At 40.3% G+C, this 20,444-nt stretch overlaps 1 protein-coding gene across 1 annotated transcript in view; it reads left to right on the forward strand.

The window, feature by feature from the left end:
- Positions 1-3,336: 3,336 nt before the first annotated feature.
- Positions 3,337-20,444, forward strand: part of LOC126473885 (uncharacterized protein C2orf42) — a gene marked incomplete in the record, with an annotated part of 222,134 nt that continues 205,026 nt past the window's right edge. Inside the window, 1 exon segment of the mRNA XM_050101223.1 lies at positions 3,337-3,656.

The raw sequence follows: 20,444 nt of genomic DNA on the forward strand, positions 1-20,444 counted from the left end.
GATCATGTGATGTATCTGACCCCAGGAATGTGTCAATAAAGTTTCCCCTTCCTGGGACAATGAATTCACGGTGTTCTTATTTCAATTTCCAGGAGTGTATGTTATGCAATATGAAGTGCATCTGATCCGTTCCTATGTGACAGTGTTTTGTTGTCAAGTGGTTTTGTGTACACGTCAATCAGTCATGAATAGTCCTTGACCATCGCTACAGTTAGTCAATTATATTGTCTCGAAAATATTTTCATCACACTTGCTATATGTCATCATAACATTTACATTAAAATTTAGGCTGATGTTGTTTACGTATGTTCAGCGAAGTCGAAATTTCTTCTTTCTTCTCCTGCTGCTGGCTGGATCAGCTGAAATAAAATTTCTTATGCTTCATAATTTCCTTGCAGTAGTACCGAGATGTATATGTGTTTGATAAATGTACAGTTTATTTACTCATTACTTATATAGATATACGTTTACTGCTTAGAATGAAATACTCTTGAGTCTCGATGAGCGTAAAGCCAAATGATTCTATTTGTTTTTGGGTTCTGCAATAGGCATGCACCAGGATGCAGTACTTGCGCAGCTTTAGAGCAGACGCATCGTGGTATGTACCTTAATAGCACTTGCTTGCCTACCTTGAATTCCTGCTTTCCCTTAATAGTACTAGTGTAGTATCTGTTTCTTGCATTAGCATGCTGCATCAGTGAGGTTAGTACTTCTCTTATCTTTTCATCGTGCGACAGCTGCTAAGGTGAAATCCACCATCAAATGTGTTACACCACAATGACGAACAGGTGTGTCATTAATAGCACGTAGAATGGTTTTCTTTGAATTGCACTCCAAACGAGCCTGCTCCCATGGCACTGTGCTAACTGCTGAAGTGGAGTAAACCAGGAACCTAAAGCCTGATACTTCCTGATCCAACACGAAAATCGTGGGGTCCATAGGCTGACAGAGTGTAAGGTTTATTTGGTCATCTGCATCTTGTACAGTCCTGACATCATGCCTTAAGCTGCCCAGCACTTCTGTAGTGGGTTGTTGTTGCTGGCATTTGGAATTACAAGATGAAAAATATTCGCACTGTTACACCAAACTTCTGAAGATACCAACATATTTGTCATGAAGCTAATTTTCATGGTGTGCATTGCTTTGTTGTGATCCCACTGCAAGGCCGACTCATATTTCACCGAGCCACAACCTCCTTTTTATACAAACATGGCTGACTGTCTAACATAGCGAAAATATTTGGTGCATAAAGCTGTCTCATAATGTAGCTGAGATACTGTGTGGATTCTGTAATCCAAGTTAAATTTCACTTCTGTGGGTTCCAGCTTCTTTGAAGTAATTGTGGCATGTAGTGAAGGTGGAAGTTTCAGTAGCCACACTCTCCATGAAGTGTCATCAGAAAAAACTGTTGGATGGTATAGCTTTCTAAAAGTGCTGCCATAGCAGAGATGTCGTTCTGTCCCTGGTTTCTTCTTTGTACAAGACCTTGTAGTAGGCGTTCAGGGCCCTTTGACAAATGTAACAATAAAGCCTTTTTCATTATATCAAAATTGTTTGATGTAGATGGGAATGAGATGGGAATGCTCTGCCAAATCGTTCAGCACTGCTATGAACTTTTCAGTACCACCTGTTATTCTGCAACTATGTAGAATTAATTCGACAATTTGTAATCAAGTCTGAGGTTGTTTGGCTAGAACGCTGGTAATTTAGGAGTGCTTCCTTATTTCAGTCGCTTGCCACTGATCACTTGTTGGAAGGTTATCATTTTGCCTGGTTTGGAGGATGAAAGTTTTTGTGATACTTGCAGATTAGTAGTAACCAGGTACACATCTCTCTCGTCTGTGTGGCTATAAACAGTGCGGCAGTAAAATTGGAGCATGGTTTGAACAATTGAGTGGTATGGTGCGATGCAAGCAGGTTATGTTCTGATGCAGTTAGGTCTTGTAATGAAACAGTCTGATGTTGACAGTGTTCCACATCTTATAGAAGATTTGATTGTATGTGGCACAATTTGACATGTTTGCTCCCACACTGCACGAGAGTAGCCTATTACTTGGTCTGCTGAAACCTCCACAGTCTGTGTAGTTTGTTGGTCTCCTCCAGTTTTCTTCGTCGTGTAGTGATGGAATGAGAAAGGTGTGCAATCCGCCATTTGAGTCTGCATCCTGAGTGACAACTTTCACTATTTGCTGGTGTTGAAAGCCATACACTGAGGCCCAATATCGGCCTTTGCAGCCGAGCGGTTCTAGGCGCTTCAGTCAAGAACTGCGCTGCTGCTATGGTCGCAGATTCGATTCCTGCCTGCATGGATGTGTGTGATGTCCTTAGGTCAGTTAGGTTTAAGTAGTTCTAAGCCTAGGGGACTGATAACCTCAGATGTTAAGTCCATTTGAACATTTTTAGGCCCAATGTTACGCATTCGTTATTGTGAAGTATCTGCTGACTCGGGATCACCACCGTAATTACGGACGTCTTAGTGAATTGGGGAACAAATGACGAGCGAACAAACCGCATAGTGAGCAATAACTACTTTACTGAATACTGCTTCACACAACATAAACACATACGAACAGTTTGCATTACCAGAGCCCAGTGACTCTCGTTTTTCCCAAGAGCTCTCACTTCGGGCAGATACACAGTAGTTTCTATTACTGTGGAGAATCTCGCTGAGAATCTCGAAGTGAAACAATGGTCCTGAGGAAAATTTGGGAGCCTGCGAAAGAAAATGAAATTTAAAACCAGGAAGTCATTGAAAGCTTATCTCTATGCAACTGTGAAAATATTATGGAAACCTTATAAAAGAACAAATGACATGATTGCTCTCCTGAGGTTGATCTCCTGAAAGATAGTAAGAAAACAAGTAACTTTGTTCTCATTAGTAAAGAAGTGAGGCAAAAAGTTGCGGCCACATTTGAAGGCATCCAGATCGAGGGTGTGCAATATGACTAGCAGCAACGTTAAGCACACCGGGTTTTCAGAGGAAATAAAAAAAGAATTATACGTTTATACGATACAGCAAAGAAGTGTAAAAGAAACGAATGTAAGAATATTAGGCAAAAATTAGAGGTAAACGAAGAAAGCAGTTGAAATGAAGTGAGCTCTTTACAATCGAAATGATATTTAAAATTAATTACTTACTGTACCGTACTTAATTAAAATGACAAAACAGAACAATCTGGAACGAAAATTAGAACCTGTGAAGTGAAGTGAAAAAATTCTGAAATGATACCAAGCTTTAACATATTATCCCTTCAAAGTGAAGTACCCTACTGAAGTAGAAATTACAATCAATTATAACGATACTATATAACATTTTTCCGAACAACTGTCGAACACAGAAGCTTGTGTCAAAACAATTGCCAGGCGAATTTTGGATGATGGCGGATCTTTCGTGGTATATGCGAGAGGTGATAGTTTTGTGGAGTGTTTGTTTACTTTAACGTGTTTACACCTGTTACAGTTCTTGGTTGTTGTATGCATAGATTCATTGTGACAACGTATTGCTTCGGAATACAAATAACAGTAGTCACCCTAATTATATGAATTTTGACAAAACACCGAAAAATTTAAATGTTATTCGTGTTTGAGATCAGGAACCTTGCATCTAAAATTACAGGTCCGAACGATAAATATTTCGTCTCCGATTACACCTAATGGTAAGTACAGACAGATTAGACAGTAATTAATGGGCTTTCATTTCGTCCGTGCGGAATTTTAAGCGTTTGCCTGTGCTCTCCCAGCATGTTGAATTCACTTATGAATGGCAACTGGTTATTTGCGCATGATTCGTAAATCGTTAGTCCTGCCCATATTGTATTAGTACTTCACGAATTTTAACTTTAGAAAATTCTTTTGGAATTAATTCACCTTAGTATTGCATAACCTGTTAGATCTTGGGCTGTTTTCACTCGAAAAGTTTTGGTTATTTTCAATCGGTATGCGAGGTCGAAAGATTAGCCTGTTTTGTTGCAGTGCATCCTCTCCAGCAAGAGTGATTCGAATCTTGGCTAAACATAGCTATTTCTATTTGTGCTCTGTCTCTCTTTGCCCCATATGTTTTCCAACCAAAATATTTTTAATACTGATGTACTCAGGCATCGTGTGCATGTCCCTTATCCCATTTGCCATCATTTGCATCATTCAGAGTCTAGTTACTCCAACATATCACAGAGTTCTGGAATCATATGATCAAAAGTAATTGTTCAGCACATGTTAATGTTACATGTTTTATTTTTTTCCATCAGATTCTGTGTTGCACAAATCCCAAATTGTGCTGTGGCTTGGCAAATTTATAAAATTTTGTTTCACTGGGGAACATCCATCAGTATGATAGTGGCAGTGATGTAAGTGGAGATAAAACATTGTACACTTAATCCACCATGTGGAATAATTCGCAACTGCAAGTAACAGTACTATGGGACTTAACTTCTGAGATCACCAGTCACTTAGAACTACTTAAACCTAACTAACCTAAGGACATCACACACATCCATGCCCAAGGCAGGATTCGAACCTGCGACGGTAGTGGTCTCGTGGTTCCAGACTGTAGCGCCTAGAACCGCTTGGCCACTCCAGCCAGCATTTAACATCTAGATGACGTTGGGGTCATTACATTTCCATAGCCAAGTTGAAATTGCACAAAGATTGTGGTGTTGCAACCTTCTTGTCTGTAGCTCTCTCTCAGATGCAGCAACTATATTAACTTATCTTTGAAGAGAGAGTCCAGAAACCTCACTAAAGGGTTGAAACTGAGAATGCTTTTATTGATTTACAGTTCACTCAGATTTCAATGTAATTAGAAGTGTTGAAATTCTTACATACCATCTTCTTTGGATAAGATCTTCAAACATTGACTACTGTCCATTCTGTGAGCCTCCTAAATTGGCACTTGTGATGTAGACATTGTAAGACTGCAAGAGGAACATAAACAGCATTGTACAGAGCGCTTTACTTTGGATGCTGTACCATACTGTAATTTATTGTGAAGACAGTCTCACCAAAAACAGAACCACAGGGAACATCATTCCTTTGCTTGGAAGAGTCCCACCCTACCATGTCCGCCCCCACCCCTCCCCTATGTTCTGCAGAACTATGTGAATAAAGACCATATGTCATTTACAAAAAAAGTGAAAGAAATGATCAGTGTAAAGAGAGTGACATCCTTGGGGATCTAAATTATGTTTTCACCTTAGAATATTATGTCAATCTTCTTCTTCTTTCTTTTTTTTTTTAACATTATCTGTCACGTGTCTGCAGAGGAATGCGTACTGTGTATCACTTCCAAAATGATTTATCTGTCAAGGATGAAGTGCTGCACCACACCAAAAACAGATAACGAGCTGTATGGATGCTAAATGCCTCACAGTGTTCGGCAAAGCGCTACAATGTTTTCGGGTTTACTGAACAAACAGTCTTGCTCTGTTGTCAGTATCTAGTGCTCTTTCTGCTCATTCTTGGTTTTTGTCTCCTTACACTGATCTTCACATCTCTGTCGCTGGTGTTGTTCAGCCCTCCAGAGACACCAGTGGAATCCTGAAAAATATCCCCAAAGAAATTTGAAGCAAAAGCTGATATGGCCTAACGAGTCAGAAGATTTTACTATCAACTGCCATGAAACCTGCAGACTTGCATGTTTATTTCCCCTCAGAAAGTTCCCGACCATACACAGGACACCAAAGATGACCCCTCAGTGACATTTATGATGTGTGGTTTTTGGCAAAATCTCAGTACAAGAGTTTTTTTGGTGCTTTTTATTTTATGTGAAAGATAACAATTTTCTCATCGGATATGGTCAGTCTAGAAATACTTGCCAAAGTTCTTTTGTGGTGGTTATCCCACCTTTTTTATTATTAAAATTAAAAAAATAATTTTCTCCAAAAGAAATGCCAACCTCATAAATTTTGATGTTTTTGTTATTAATCAGTACTTTAAAGTACCACATTCCTTCAAAAGGAGAAATCTCCATAGTCATTTTAAGCAGTTTTATAAACAGTGTTTGGGTTGAACTCCTATGTCTAAAACTGAGGGTTCAGTTGTAAATAGGCATGCAAAGATTCACCAAATTTGTCTCCTGTACCAATATGCAGTTGTGTGAATTCTGCTAACTGTGTTTTACGATTATTCTGTGGGAAAGATTGTCTTTGAAATGTCTTCTGACTGTGTCACAGAAGAGAAAAGTGTGTTGACTATTTGTGTTTCCATTAAAGAGTGATTGTAGGACTAACAAAATGACAGACTTTCTTCAATTTTCACAAATTTGGTGATTTCCCGAGAAAGGACAGACTCACCTAACAGACACTTGGTATGGAAAATATAACAGATGACTCTTTGGTAGCTACATTTCTACAGCTACATGTGTACTCTGCAAACCACCCTGAGATGCATTTTGGCAGGGGGTACATCTATTTTACTAGTTATTAGCATTTCTTCCTGTTCCAGTTAAGTGTGGAGCATGGAAAGAATGATTTTTTTATGCCTCTGTGCATGTAGTAATTGTGGCTTGTAAATAAATAATGGGCCAAGTGCCAAAAAATTGATTTAGAGATAATCAACAAAATGTGTATAGCACTGGAACAAAAGCAGTGGGCCTATAAAAGTTGGGGATCACTACACAAACACTAAAACTATACAGATTTTTTGTCACATATGTGTTTTTATTCTGTGTTAATGGATTTGAGAACAAAAGATACAAAATGTAAAGAAAATGAAACATTCTGTTTGCAAAGGGTTTAACATAAATAACTATCCAATGGTATCACTTTAATAGCTGAATCCCTTCTCTTTTCTTCAGACAGCCTTCATTCATGGTATAGTGTTTCCAGCTGCACGTGTTGAAGATCAGAAGGCTTCACGTTTCTCTTCAAGATGTAATATTCCTTGAACTCTTCAATTTCACTGAGAGTTGACTGAACTTGCAGTACCCCAGGCTGTTCAGCAGTCAGTCTGATCCAGTGTGCTTTTGAAATATGCACATTGGTGAGATTCATATATTTTTCAGCAGCTCACTTAAAGTCGTAAAAATCTGTTTCTTGCATAATAGTCACTATGAATGGTGTTGTGTGTGTAGCTTCAGTGATGAGGCGAACTAAATCTTTTGGAACTTCACACACAGTTAGCCTCTTTTGTTTCTCAGTGTGAGCAAAATCATGATCACAAGACATAAAAGTGTGTCTTTTCACCAAAAGCTTGTGTTCTATTTCCGGTAAGTAACCCTTTGCTGTAAGGTAAACAGAAACATCATCATCTTTTTGTTTTGCCCACAGCAGTTGTCGCTCCACATTATCAGTTTATTTTTACAAGTAAGTGTCGAAGTAAAAGCTTTGTGCACACAGGAAGCAATTTCATTCCCACTCCTGCCACATATGGCCTCATGCCAAACAAACGTGTGACCAGTTTGGTTATCACCAGCATTAATGCAAAGTTGTAATTTGAGAACTGTTGCAACTAGTATGTTTCACTGTGCCTTAATGAAGGAAGAGAGATCACTTTTTGCAAATCCATTGCAGCTGTACATACTTCAGAGTTAAACCCTTGACTCTTGATTGTGTCAGCTTTCATGGAATCCATAGCTTTCTATGCTTTTCAGTGATGGCATTCTAGCTGCAGTTTATTGTCTTTATTATTGTGATCACATCTCATTTTGGCTCTAAGGTCACATGTAGAACATGGGTTACTGGACAAATGATGAAATTTTAGCTTGAGGAATTTGTCTTTAAAAACTTTTGCATAGAAGCGGTATGTGATGTTGCCTTTGAAATTCCTTAAATAATTGATAAACAGTCAGGTCTTCACTTAAGTATTGTTTATCACCCGATTTTTCCCTTAAATAGTGGCTTTCTTGTCTTGGTATGGCGTTAATATGAGCAACAACCAGCTTTTCATCTTCTTCTGTATCTTTCCAGACTGTTTTGTCTTATTTCCTCACTTTTATTCATACACAAACTCACCACTCTGCTTCAACTGTGTTAATGTCTGAACTCTTCTTTTGGTCAAAGTGAGAACCTCAATAAATGTTCCTTTATATACTCTTATTACATCTCCCTCACCATCAGGCAATGTGTGTAACACAGTTACATTTTACTTCTTGGGTATGACCAGTTGTCCTGCACCTTCTTCAGTAGACAGCTGAGCAGTTTCGTTACTATCGTTATATACTTTTTGACCTTCGCCTCTTCCTTTGCCAACATGTATGTGAGACATTGCATAGTTATTTTGCTTTACTGTATCATTTAGTGAGCAGAATTCCTTAAACAACTTAAGTTTCTGGTCATATGAAAGGTGCCTGCATTTAAACTGACATTTACAGGAGACCTGAAAGAATGAAGCAGTATATGTAATATGTTTAAATCAACATGCCTAAGTATTTGCTGGTAAGTAAATGATTTCATTCGATTAGTTAACTGTAACCTCATAATCAGAATGATGATTTTTGTCCATACAAAATTTGAGGTCAAGAGAAATGTCTGATTCCAATTTTCGTAGTTGTAGGTGTTTTTGTGTCATCGACAGTTGCGGTTGAGCTATATAGGTCAAGGGTAGTGTCCAATTCCTGTAGCTTTTGTTGGTGTAGCGGAGTGTTGTAATTTAGCCCCCCTCCCCATCATATTGCGTGATTTTGGATCATGGCGTTTTTTACTGTTTTATTTAGCTTGTCCCCACACTAAAGCCCCCAATTCCCCATGGTTGTCCTATTAGTTTGACTGTATTTTTGGAGGGAGATGTTAATGTCTTTTTATGTGTATTTCCATGTTTATTGTCTTGTGTATGTAGTGATGTCATAGGTGCCATATTGGAGATGCTTAAAATGGCCATTTCTGCCATATTGATGATGTGGGTCAAAGCAGATGGGTGGACTCAGACATTTCTGTAATCCCTGAAGTACCATCTGAAAGAAGCTGGATAAATATTCAGTTACATCTTGATAAGATTTCAAGATAGTGCAGAGATTGACAACTTGCTCTAAATGTTAAAAAATGTAAAACTGTGCACTTCACAGAATGAAAAAACTTAGTATCCTATAACTATAATTTGAATGAGTCACTGTTGGAATAGGCCAACTCATATAAATACTGGGCTATAACACTTTGAAGGGATATGAAATGGAATGATGACATAGGTTCAGTCGTGGGTAAAGCATATAGTAGTTTCGGTTTATTGGTAGAATACTGGAAAAGTCAACAAGTAGAGTGCTTACAAATCACTCATGCAACTCATTGTAGAATATTGCTCAAGAGTGTGGGACCCATACCAGATGGGATTAACTGGGGATATTAAACGTATACAGAGAAGGACAACATGACTAGTCACAGGTTTGTTTAATCCATGGGAGAGTGGCACAGAGATACTGAAAGAACTGAAATGACAGACTCTTGAAGACAGATGTAAACTATCCCGAGCAAGTCTATTAACAAAGTTTCAAGAATCAGCTTTAAATGATTGCTCTAGGGATATAATACAACACCCTACATATCGCTCATACAGAAATCATGAGGATAAAATTAGAATAATTGTGGCTTGTAAGTAAATAATGGGTCAATTGCCAAAAAATGAAAATTTGAGTTATAGGTGAAATTCCACTGTAACTGCCAACGCCAATAACATATATTCTGATACAAGCACCAGAACAGCGTGAAACAGTATTTACAGCTATCACACGATGGCTCTTGTGCCTAACATCAACATCAATGTTCAAATAACAAGTCATGTGCCCTTTGTTTTCTGTTATTGCCTTGGCGCGAACCTGTGTGAATTGTTGACAACTGAAGTAGCTCTGTAGTTTGTTTGCAATAATAGGACACTGCCAAAGAAATTATTACAGGAACATAATACACAATATTGAAAAATGTGAAGGAAAACTGCACCAAAACAGAGGAAGAGGGGTGAAGGTAGAGCTCAAAGTGAAAGGAAAAAATTAAGCAGCGAAGGAAATGAATATACTCGAAAAGTCAGCACTGTGGTTCCAGCTTAAGAGGCTCCCAAGCACCAGGTAGGCCTTGATTGCTGTTTTAATTTTTATTGCAAGGGATGGAATCGGCATAAGTTATATTCTAGTATTTTAACACATTTAATTTGTCATTGAAACAAATGATACCAAAACACCAACGCCTACAACTAAAACTACGAAAATAGACTCTGACATTTCCCTTGACCTATATAGGTCAAGACCATAGCTGACAATCCCAAAACACCAATACCTTCAACTACGAAAAATAAAATCAAGACCACAACACCTCAAAAACCCTAAAATCAAACGTCCTTACATGAATTAAAGCACAATCAGTACACCATAAACACACGAAACATCGCAACTCGAGAAGAATAGACCCATAAGAACAATTACTTATCACCAACAAATTCCAGTGCTGAGGCCACCTGCCCCCCTTACATAATGTATACATATATATATCTACATAATGACTGTTAATGTTGACTTGAGAGCTTATAGATCTACTTGTGAGTTAAATGAAATCGTTGCGAACATTATGCTACCAGGTGGACCAGCTTCTGGATATAGGTTTTTTGTTGCAAGACTGTAACTCCTTCATCAGTGTGAACTCCCATTTTATGTTTTGAAGACTGTGAGTATCCTAGTACCAATTGGTTCATCATGAAAGCATCACTCAGTACGAAGGGAAGGTTCAAGCTCATTAGAACACACAGTTAGTTCACTTAATTACAAATTTTGTTTCCAAGCAGAGTGCACAAAAGTACTATGAGACCAGTATGTGAGAACATGGTAATGGAAATGGTTTAATGTGTGACAGAGTTTTCAGGTGTTTATAAGTCCTATTAAAATGAAATGTTGAATTTAAAACAAGAGCATTACATAACCACCAAAAATGCTGTATTGTGTTGTCATTGGCGAGTGATCGGTTTTGTTCATAATTATTATTAGTTGCAGCATCTAGCATCTGATGTAGGTCTAATTATTATAAATTTGACATCAAGGAATCTTTCTGTAACCCGATGTAATGTTAATCTGCAACTTGAAGATGGTCACTTGACTGAAAATGGTTGTCTGTTGGCAGATAAACATTACAGCAGCTTTTGGTGGTTTCGTGACACTGTTTTTACATAAATCAAAGCTGTGCAACACTTTTTACAGAAAATATTTTGAAAAAATGGGAGTACTTCTTTTCGTGTTATGTAGTACTGTATGATTCTGATTGGCAGTAAAAAAAATTGTACGTTGGGTTTGGGGGGGGGGGGGGGGGGGGGGGGGGGGAAAAGGGAGCAATCCCTGAGACTTTGGCTTAGCCATTTCTCTGCAATATCTTTTCTTCCAGAAGTGCTAGTTCCACAAATGTGCAGGAGAATATCTGTGGGGGTTGGAATTTGGGAGAATAGGTACTGGTGGAAGTGAAGTTGTGAGATTAGGTAGTGAGTCATGATGGGATAGCTTAGTTGTTACGGCACTTTTCCATGGAAGGCGAAGTCACAGGTTTGAATCTTGATCTGTTGCATAGTTTGTATCTGCCACAATGTTCATAGAGGTTGTTTTTGGTCCCTTTTTAGTCATGCTTTTCATAATTTTATGAGAAAAAAGAGCTATTGGTAGCAACAAAGGACTAACATTAAATACAATTCTTGTAATACACCTCTGTAATGTGATAATACTGTCCTTGAGTCCATAACTCATTAGTGAAGGGAAATGAGCAGAATGAACTTAACTTATTAATTTTAAATCAGCTATAGTAGTGATTGTGCATACTGCCAATATTGATGAATATAGGTGCTTCATTAATTCAAGGCAGGGGTTTTTCCAATTAAGCTTGTAATCTGTCTGTAATTCCAAGAACTTAAAACTTTCTACTACTTGGGTTTCATTGTTAGAGAAGACTATTTGATAATTTGTTTGCTTAAACCGCTCACATTAGCCCATCTATGTGTCTATACTGACCTCCTTTATCACCAGTGTGCTCCAGGTTCAGGAAAGAGAGAAAGGTCTGGGAGTATAAAACGCTAGTCCACCTATCACAGCATGTACCAAGAAGTAGTATGGAAAACTTCATCCTGTTGATCTGTCATTAATTATTTATGTAATTTACACTTGACATAACACTGCTGAAGTTGCCAAAACTTTCATCCTTAGCCCGTAGACAGTGATTAAACAGAACAGTTTGTCAGTTGTGAATCTGGACTATGATACATATATGAACACTTTGTTCTACATCTACATTTATACTCCGCAATCCACCCAACGTTGTGTGGCGGAGGGCACTTTACGTGCCACTGTCATTACCTCCCTTTCCTGTTCCAGTCGCGTATGGTTTGCGGGAAGAACGACTGTCTGAAAGCCTCCGTGCGCGCTCTAATCTCTCTAATTTTACATTCGTGATCTCCTCGGGAGGTATAAGTAGAGGGAAGCAATATATTCGATACCTCATCCAGAAACGCACCCTCTCGAAACCTGGCGAGCAAGCTACACCGTGATGCAGAGCGCCTCTCTTGCAGAGTCTGCCACTTGAGTTTATTAAACATCTCCGTAATGCTATCACGGTTACCAAATAACCCTGTGACGAAACGCGCCGCTCTTCTTTGGATCTTCTCTATCTCCTCCGTCAAACCGATCTGGTACGGATCCGACACTGATGAGCAATACTCAAGTATAGGTCGAACGAGTGTTTTGTAAGCCACCTCCTTTGTTGATGGTCTACATTTCCTAAGCACTCTCCCAATGAATCTCAACCTGGTACCCGCCTTACCAACAATTAATTTTATATGATCATTCCACTTCAAATCGTTCCGTACGCACACTCCCAGATATTTTACAGAAGTAACTGCTACCAATGTTTGTCCCGCTATCATATAATCATACAATAAAGGATCCTTCTTTCTATGTATTCGCAATACATTACATTTGTCTATGTTAAGGGTCAGTTGCCACTCCCTGCACCAAGTGCCTATCCACTGCAGATCTTCCTGCATTTCACTACAATTTTCTAATGCTGCAACTTCTCTGTATACAACAGCATCATCCGCGAAAAGCCACATGGAACTTCCGACACTATCTACTAGGTCATTTATATATATTGTGAAAAGCAATGGTCCCATAACACTCCCCTGTGGCACGCCAGAGGTTACTTTAACGTCTGTAGACGTCTCTCCATTGATAACAACATGCTGTGTTCTGTTTGCTAAAAACTCTTCAATCCAGCCACACAGCTGGTCTGATATTCCGTAGGCTCTTACTTTGTTTATCAGGCGACAGTGCGGAACTGTATTGAACGCCTTCCGGAAGTCAAGAAAAATAGCATCTACCTGGGAGCCTGTATCTAATATTTTCTGGGTCTCATGAACAAATAAAGCGAGTTGGGTCTCACACGATCGCTGTTTCTGGAACCCATGTTGATTCCTACATAATAGATTCTGGGTTTCCAAAAACGACATGATACTCGAGCAAAAAACATGTTCTAAAATTCTACAACAGATCGACGTCAGAGATATAGGTCTATAGTTTTGCGCATCTGCTCGACGACCCTTCTTGAAGACTGGGACTATCTGTGCTCTTTTCCAATCATTTGGAACCCTCCGTTCCTCTAGAGACTTGCGGTACATGGCTGTTAGAAGGGGGTCAAGTTCTTTCACGTACTCTGTGTAGAATCGAATTGGTATCCCGTCAGGTCCAGTGGACTTTCCTCTATTGAGTGATTCCAGTTGCTTTTCTATTCCTTGGACACTTATTTCGATGTCAGCCTTTTTTCGTTTGTGCGAGGATTTAGAGAAGGAACTGCAGTGCGGTCTTCCTCTGTGAAACAGCTTGGGAAAAAGGTGTTTAGTATTTCAGCTTTACGCGTGTCATCCTCTGTTTCAATGCCATCATCATCCCATAGTGTCTGGATATGCTGTTTCAAGCCACTTACTGATTTAACGTAAGACCAGAACTTCCTAGGATTTTCTGTCAAGTCGGTACATAGAATTTTACTTTCGAATTCACTGAACGCTTCACGCATAGCCCTCCTTACGCTAACTTTGACATCGTTTAGCTTCTGTTTGTCTGAGAGGTTTTGGCTGCGTTTAAACTTGGAGTGAAGCTCTCTTTGCTTTTGCAGTAGTTTCCTAACTTTGTTGTTGTACCACAGTGGGTTTTTCCCGTCCCTCACAGTTTTACTCGGCACGTACCTGTCTAAAACGCATTTTACGATTGCCTTGAACTTTTTCCATAAACACTCAACATTGTCAGTGTCGAAACAGAAATTTTCGTTTTGATCTGTTAGGTAGTCTGAAATCTGCCTTCTATTACTCTTGCTAAACAGATAAACCTTCCTCCCGTTTTTTATATTCCTATTAACTTCCATATTCAGGGATGCTGCAACGGACTTATGATCACTGATTCCCTGTTCTGTACATACAGAGTCGAAAAGTTCGGGTCTGTTTGTTATCAGTAGGTCCAAGATGTTATCTCGACGAGTCGGTTCTCTGTTTAATTGCTCGAGGTAATTTTCGGATAGTGCACTCAGTATAATGTCACTCGATGCTCTGTCCCTACCACCCGTCCTAAACATCTGAGTGTCCCAGTCTATATCTGGTAAATTGAAATCTCCACCTAAGACTATAACATGCTGAGAAAATTTATGTGAAATGTATTCCAAATTTTCTCTCAGTTGTTCTGCCACTAATGCTGCTGAGTCGGGAGGTCGGTAAAAGGAGCCAATTATTAACCTAGTTCGGTTGTTGAGTGTAACGTCCACCCATAATAACTCACAGGAACTATCCACTTCTACTTCACTACAAGATAAACTACTACTAACAGCGACGAACACTCCACCACCGGTTGCATGCAATCTATCCTTTCTAAACACCGTCTGTACCTTTGTAAAAATTTCGGCAGAATTTATCTCTGGCTTAAGCCAGCTTTCTGTACCTATAACGATTTCAGCTTCGGTGCTTTCTATCAGCGCTTGAAGTTCTGGTACTTTACCAACGCAGCTTCAACAGTTGACAATTACAATACCGATTGCTGCTTGGTCCCCGCATGTCCTGACTTTGCCTCGCACCCGTTGAGGCTGTTGCCCTTTCTGTACTTGCCCAAGGCCATCTAACCTAAAAAACCGCCCAGCCCATGCCACACAACCCCTGCTACCCGTGTAGCCGCTTGTTGCGTGTAGTGGACTCCTGACCTATCCAGCGGAACCCGAAACCCCACCACCCTATGGCGCAAGTCGAGGAATCTGCAGCCCACACGGTCGCAGAACCGTCTCAGCCTCTGATTCAGACCCTCCACTCGGCTCTGTACCAAAGGTCCACAGTCAGTCCTGTCGACGATGCTGCAGATGGTGAGCTCTGCTTTCATCCCGCTAGCAAGACTGGCAGTCTTCACCAAATCAGATAGCCGCCGGAAGCCAGAGAGGATTTCCTCCGATCCATAGCGACACACATCATTGGTGCCGACATGAGCGACCACCTGCAGATGGGTGCACCCTGTGCCCTTCATGGCATCCGGAAGGACCTTTCCACATCTGGAATGACTCCCCCCGGTATGCACACGGGTGCACATTGGTTTTCTTCCCCTCTCTTGCTGCCATTTCCCTAAGGGGCCCCATTACGCGCCTGACGTTGGAGCTCCCAACTACCAGTAAGCCCACCCTCTGCGACTGCCCAGATCTTGCAGACTGAGGGGCAACCTCTGGAACAGGACAAGCAGCCATGTCAGGCCGAAGATCAGTATCAGCCTGAGACAGAGCCTGAAACCGGTTCGTCAGACAAACTGGAGAGGCTTTCTGTTCAGCCCTCCGGAATGTCTTTCGCCCCCTGCCACACCTTGAGACGACCTCCCACTCTACCACAGGTGAGGGATCAGCCTCAATGGGGCAAGTATCCCGGGCAACCGCATTCGTAGTCCGATCAGGAGATGCGTGGGACGAGCTGGCCGTCCCCGACAAACCCCCATCCGGACCCCCACAGTGATGCCCATTGGCAACAGCCTCAAGCTGTGTGACCGAAGCCAACACTGCCTGAAGCTGGGAGCGAAGGGATGCCAACTCAGCCTGCATCCGAACACAGCAGTTGCAGTCCCTATCCATGCTAAAAACTGTTTTGCAAAGAACGTCTGAACTAATCTACTGAGAGCGCAAACAAATCGACAAAATTTAAACGGTTATTAAAATACAAGATTGCCTAGTAAATGCAGTAATGCTGCTACTTGCGCACTGCTGACACTGCTTGGCGGCGGAAGGAGATTACGCGAATTTACACTATTCAGGTACTAAAATGCAATGCTACACTCTCAAATACTATAATACGCCCGAAATTTATGAATTAAACAATGCAAGTACCAAAAACACGCAAAGAAATTAAGAATTAAACTATGTAACAAATGAGTGAGCTAGGAGTATACGACTTGCTGCTGCAGCTGCTTATCCAACGGCGGCAGGGAGCACACTGACTGTGACCAACCGACACTGGCCGTTCAAAACAAAAACAGAAGACAAACGACTACGCGAATTTACACTATTCAGGTACTAAAATGCGATGCTACACTCTCAAATACTATAATACGCCCGAAATTTATGAATTAAACAATGCAAGTACCAAAAACACGCAAAGAAATTAAGAATTAAACTATGTAACAAATGAGTGAGCTAGGAGTAAACGACTTGCTGCTGCAGCTGCTTATCCAACGGCGGCAGGGAGCACACTGTACTGGAGAATTACAGATTGCTATCTAGTTATTTGTCTGTACCATGGATCCTGGACATCATTAATTCATTGGGAGGAAATTGGATTTCTTCCATTTGCAACAACAATCTAAATCAATTCTTCACACATAAATAAATCCATTTGCCGCTTAGTATTTAACACAGGTGACCTTCCAGAAAACAGTTAAGACATTTAGTTTGCTTCACTCAACTGGTACACATTGTTCATCAATCAAAGTACTTTACAACACAAAATGGAAATTAAACAATTGAAAATTCAGGATCGAGTAATGACAATATCATGAAAAAGATAAATTGTTACTCACCATCTAGCGAAGATGTTGAGTCACAAACAGGCACAATAAAAAGACCACACACACACACACACACACACACACACACACACACAACACACACACACACACACAAACGCAGCTCATACACACCCAACCACTTTCTCTGGCTGCCAAGTCTTTAAGAGGGACAAACCAAGTGACTGGGAATGTAACAGTTTTTTTCAGTACCTGGTGCGTACTGGACCAGATGGACAGACTTTTACGGTGATGAAGCCATTATTTTTCATGGAGCAAATAAAGATAAATGTGGAAAAGTAAATGCATTGGAAAAAGTGCAAAATGCGTTGCTGTTGATTAAAGCCCCCTTTGCTGCACAGTCTCGTGCGCTTCAGGCATGTGAAAGACTGGATGGTAGTCCAGTGACTATTAGTCCACCCAAAACTTTGAATATGGTACAAGGAATTAACTTTCACAGAGACATTACACGCCATACAGACAAGGAGCTAGTCTAGCATGGTGGGGAAAATATATCTAAAAACAAAGATGATGTGACTTACCAACCGAAAGTGCTGGCAGGTTGATAGACACAAACAAACACAAACATACACACAAAATTCAAGCTTTCGCAACAAACGGTTGCTTCATCAGGAAAGAGGGAAGGAGAGGGAAAGACGAAAGGATGTGGGTTTTAAGGGAGAGGGTAAGGAGTCATTCCAATCCCAGGAGCGGAAAGACCTACCTTAGGGTGGACAGGTATACACTCGCACACACACCCATATCCAACCGCACATACACAGACACAAGCAGACATTTGTAAAGGCAAAGAGTTTCGACACGGATGTCAGTTTAGGCAGAAGTACAGAGGCAAAGATGTTGTTGAAAGACAGGTGAGGTATGAGCGGCGGCAACTTGAAATTAGCGGAGGTTGAGGCCTGGCGGATAACGAGAAGAGAGGATATACTGAAGGGCAAGTTCCCATCTCCGGAATTCTGACAGGTTGGTGTTAGTGGGAAGTATCCAGATAACCCGGACGGTGTAACACTGTACGGCTTCTGGGATTGGAATGACTCCTTACCCTCTCCCTTAAAACCCACATCCTTTCGTCTTTCCCTCTTTCCTGATGAAGCAACCGTTAGTTGCGAAAGCTTGAATTTTGTGTGTATGTTTGTGTTTGTTTGTGTGTCTATCAAAAATGGTTCAAATGACTCTGAGCGCTATGGGACTTAACATCTTAGGTCATCAGTCCCCTAGAACTTAGAACTACTTAAACCTAACTAACCTAAAGACATCACACACATCCATGCCCAAGGCAGGATTCGAACCTGCGACCGTAGCGGTCGCGCGGTTCCAGACTGAAGCGCCTAGAACTGCTCGGCCAATTCGGCCGGCTGTCTATCAACCTGTCAGCGCTTTTGTTTGGTAAGTCACATCTTCTTTGTTTTTAGATATATTTTTCCCACGTGGAATGTTTCCCTCTATTATATGCACACTTTCATCTTAACTTTTGAAGGATATGTCCTCCCAGAAAAAGATAAGGTTATACTGTAGAGAGGTAATGTGAAACCTTATGTCCCACTGCCAACGAAATGTGTTTGTTGCTTATATTTTGAACACAAGTCATCCTGCTGCACAGCAGACTTACAGTGTGGAAGCTGTGGAAGATCACTTCATAAAGGTTGTTCTTGTGCACAATCACCTTTTTAAGTAAGTTGTAAGTAACACCATGCCCCACATTCACCAGTTTGCCCAGTAATTAGTAAAGAAAATCCAAGAATACAACATGATGGAGTACCTGTCATATCCAGAGCCATGGAAAAAATATGATTATGCAAAAATCACGTCCATTGCACCACCTCCCCTTCCCCCACCACCTCAAAAACATCTAATCTACTAGGTATATAAACCAAGAACTTTCAAACAATACAAAAAAATATGTGCAATGGAGACTTTCACTACTTTTGAGTTACAGTCTTACAGAGACAGCAGAAGCCTCCCAGCAGATGCTGCAGAAGACATTTCATGTCCTTCCAACTGAACGAGAGAGGAAGACCCACTCCACAGCTTCTTCGTCCCAAAATATAACTGACATACAGTCAAATACCAGTCAGTGGTTCTTCTTACCCAGATAAAAGACAGAGAACTAATTCATGTGTTCTTTTTTTAACCCGAACACTCCTTGACACCAAAAGAATTTATGGAAACTACGCCAACCCCACAGGAGCCATTGGAACATTGTGTAGGTCAAAGCATACCATCACTCTCATCGTTTCTGATCACGCCATCTTTACTGCGATTTAACAATGGAATGGCAATGACTACTACAGTATCACCACTTTAAAGAAATTTGAAAATTAATCACAAACTATCGCATAATACATATTGCATTTCACAAGAATCAAGATGATTAGTAGACCATCTTTGGATTTCTGGAGGGTATAATGCATGTAGTGAAAATAGAATAAACATGGAACGAGCATCCAGAGTTGTTTGTATAGTGGTCAAATCAAACACATCCAGTGAACAAGTACCTGTAAATACTACACTCGAATTAATAGCCATTAGAATACAATTGATCATAATTATGACAATCAGTAATATCTACATTTCCTTTGACCGAGAAATTTCCTGCAGAGAGATGGAAGATGTAATTAAATGGTTACCCCCTCACCTTTCATTTTATTTGGAGATTTTAATGCCCATAATCATTTATGGGGCAGTGAGATAACAAATAGTAAAAGGCAACAACTAGAAAGACTATTCTCAGACCTTGATCTCTGCGTGATAAATTTGGGAGCTCCCAACACATTTCAGCACTGCTTATGGCTCCTGTTCTGCAATAGAGTTGACAATATGCAGTCCTAACCTCGCACTTGTGATCCAGTGGAATGTTCATGACGATGTTTGCAAACATGACTATTACCCGATTGTTGTATCGGTCCTAGATTTACATCACAACCAATGTTTACCATGTTCATCACTGCAAAGAGCCAATTGAAATTCTTTCACAGTTAAAGTGCAGAATAATTAATACAAAGAAGAGGATCAATGAAGTAGAACATGATGCAACAGACACGATCATCCAAGCTGAGAACAATAATACCATTCTCTTCAGATATTTCTAGATGGAAACTTTTCCATGGTAGTGCAAAGAGATCGCAGATTCCACTGAAGAACTCTACATAGGCGACATCCCTCTACTGAAAATGTAGTTTTATTCAAAACAGCAAGGGCAAAAGCCTGTTGCTTAGTAAAACAAAAGAAGAAAGAAAGTTGGGAGTGAAACGTTTTTTCTGTGACAGCAGGTACCCCAACATCACAGATGTGGTCCAAATTACTGTGGATTAATGTATTTCAGGACACTAATAGAATCCAGGGAATTGTTGATAAAGGGAAATGAACGCTAGTTTCTCTGACATTGCTAACCTTTTAGCTATACTGTATATTATGCAGAAATGTCAGCATCTAAGAATTACCATCCTAATTCCACTCAGTGTTGACTTTTAACAGAATG

This window comes from Schistocerca serialis, chromosome 4 (assembly GCF_023864345.2).
Source record: "Schistocerca serialis cubense isolate TAMUIC-IGC-003099 chromosome 4, iqSchSeri2.2, whole genome shotgun sequence".
NCBI lineage: Eukaryota > Metazoa > Arthropoda > Insecta > Orthoptera > Acrididae > Schistocerca > Schistocerca serialis.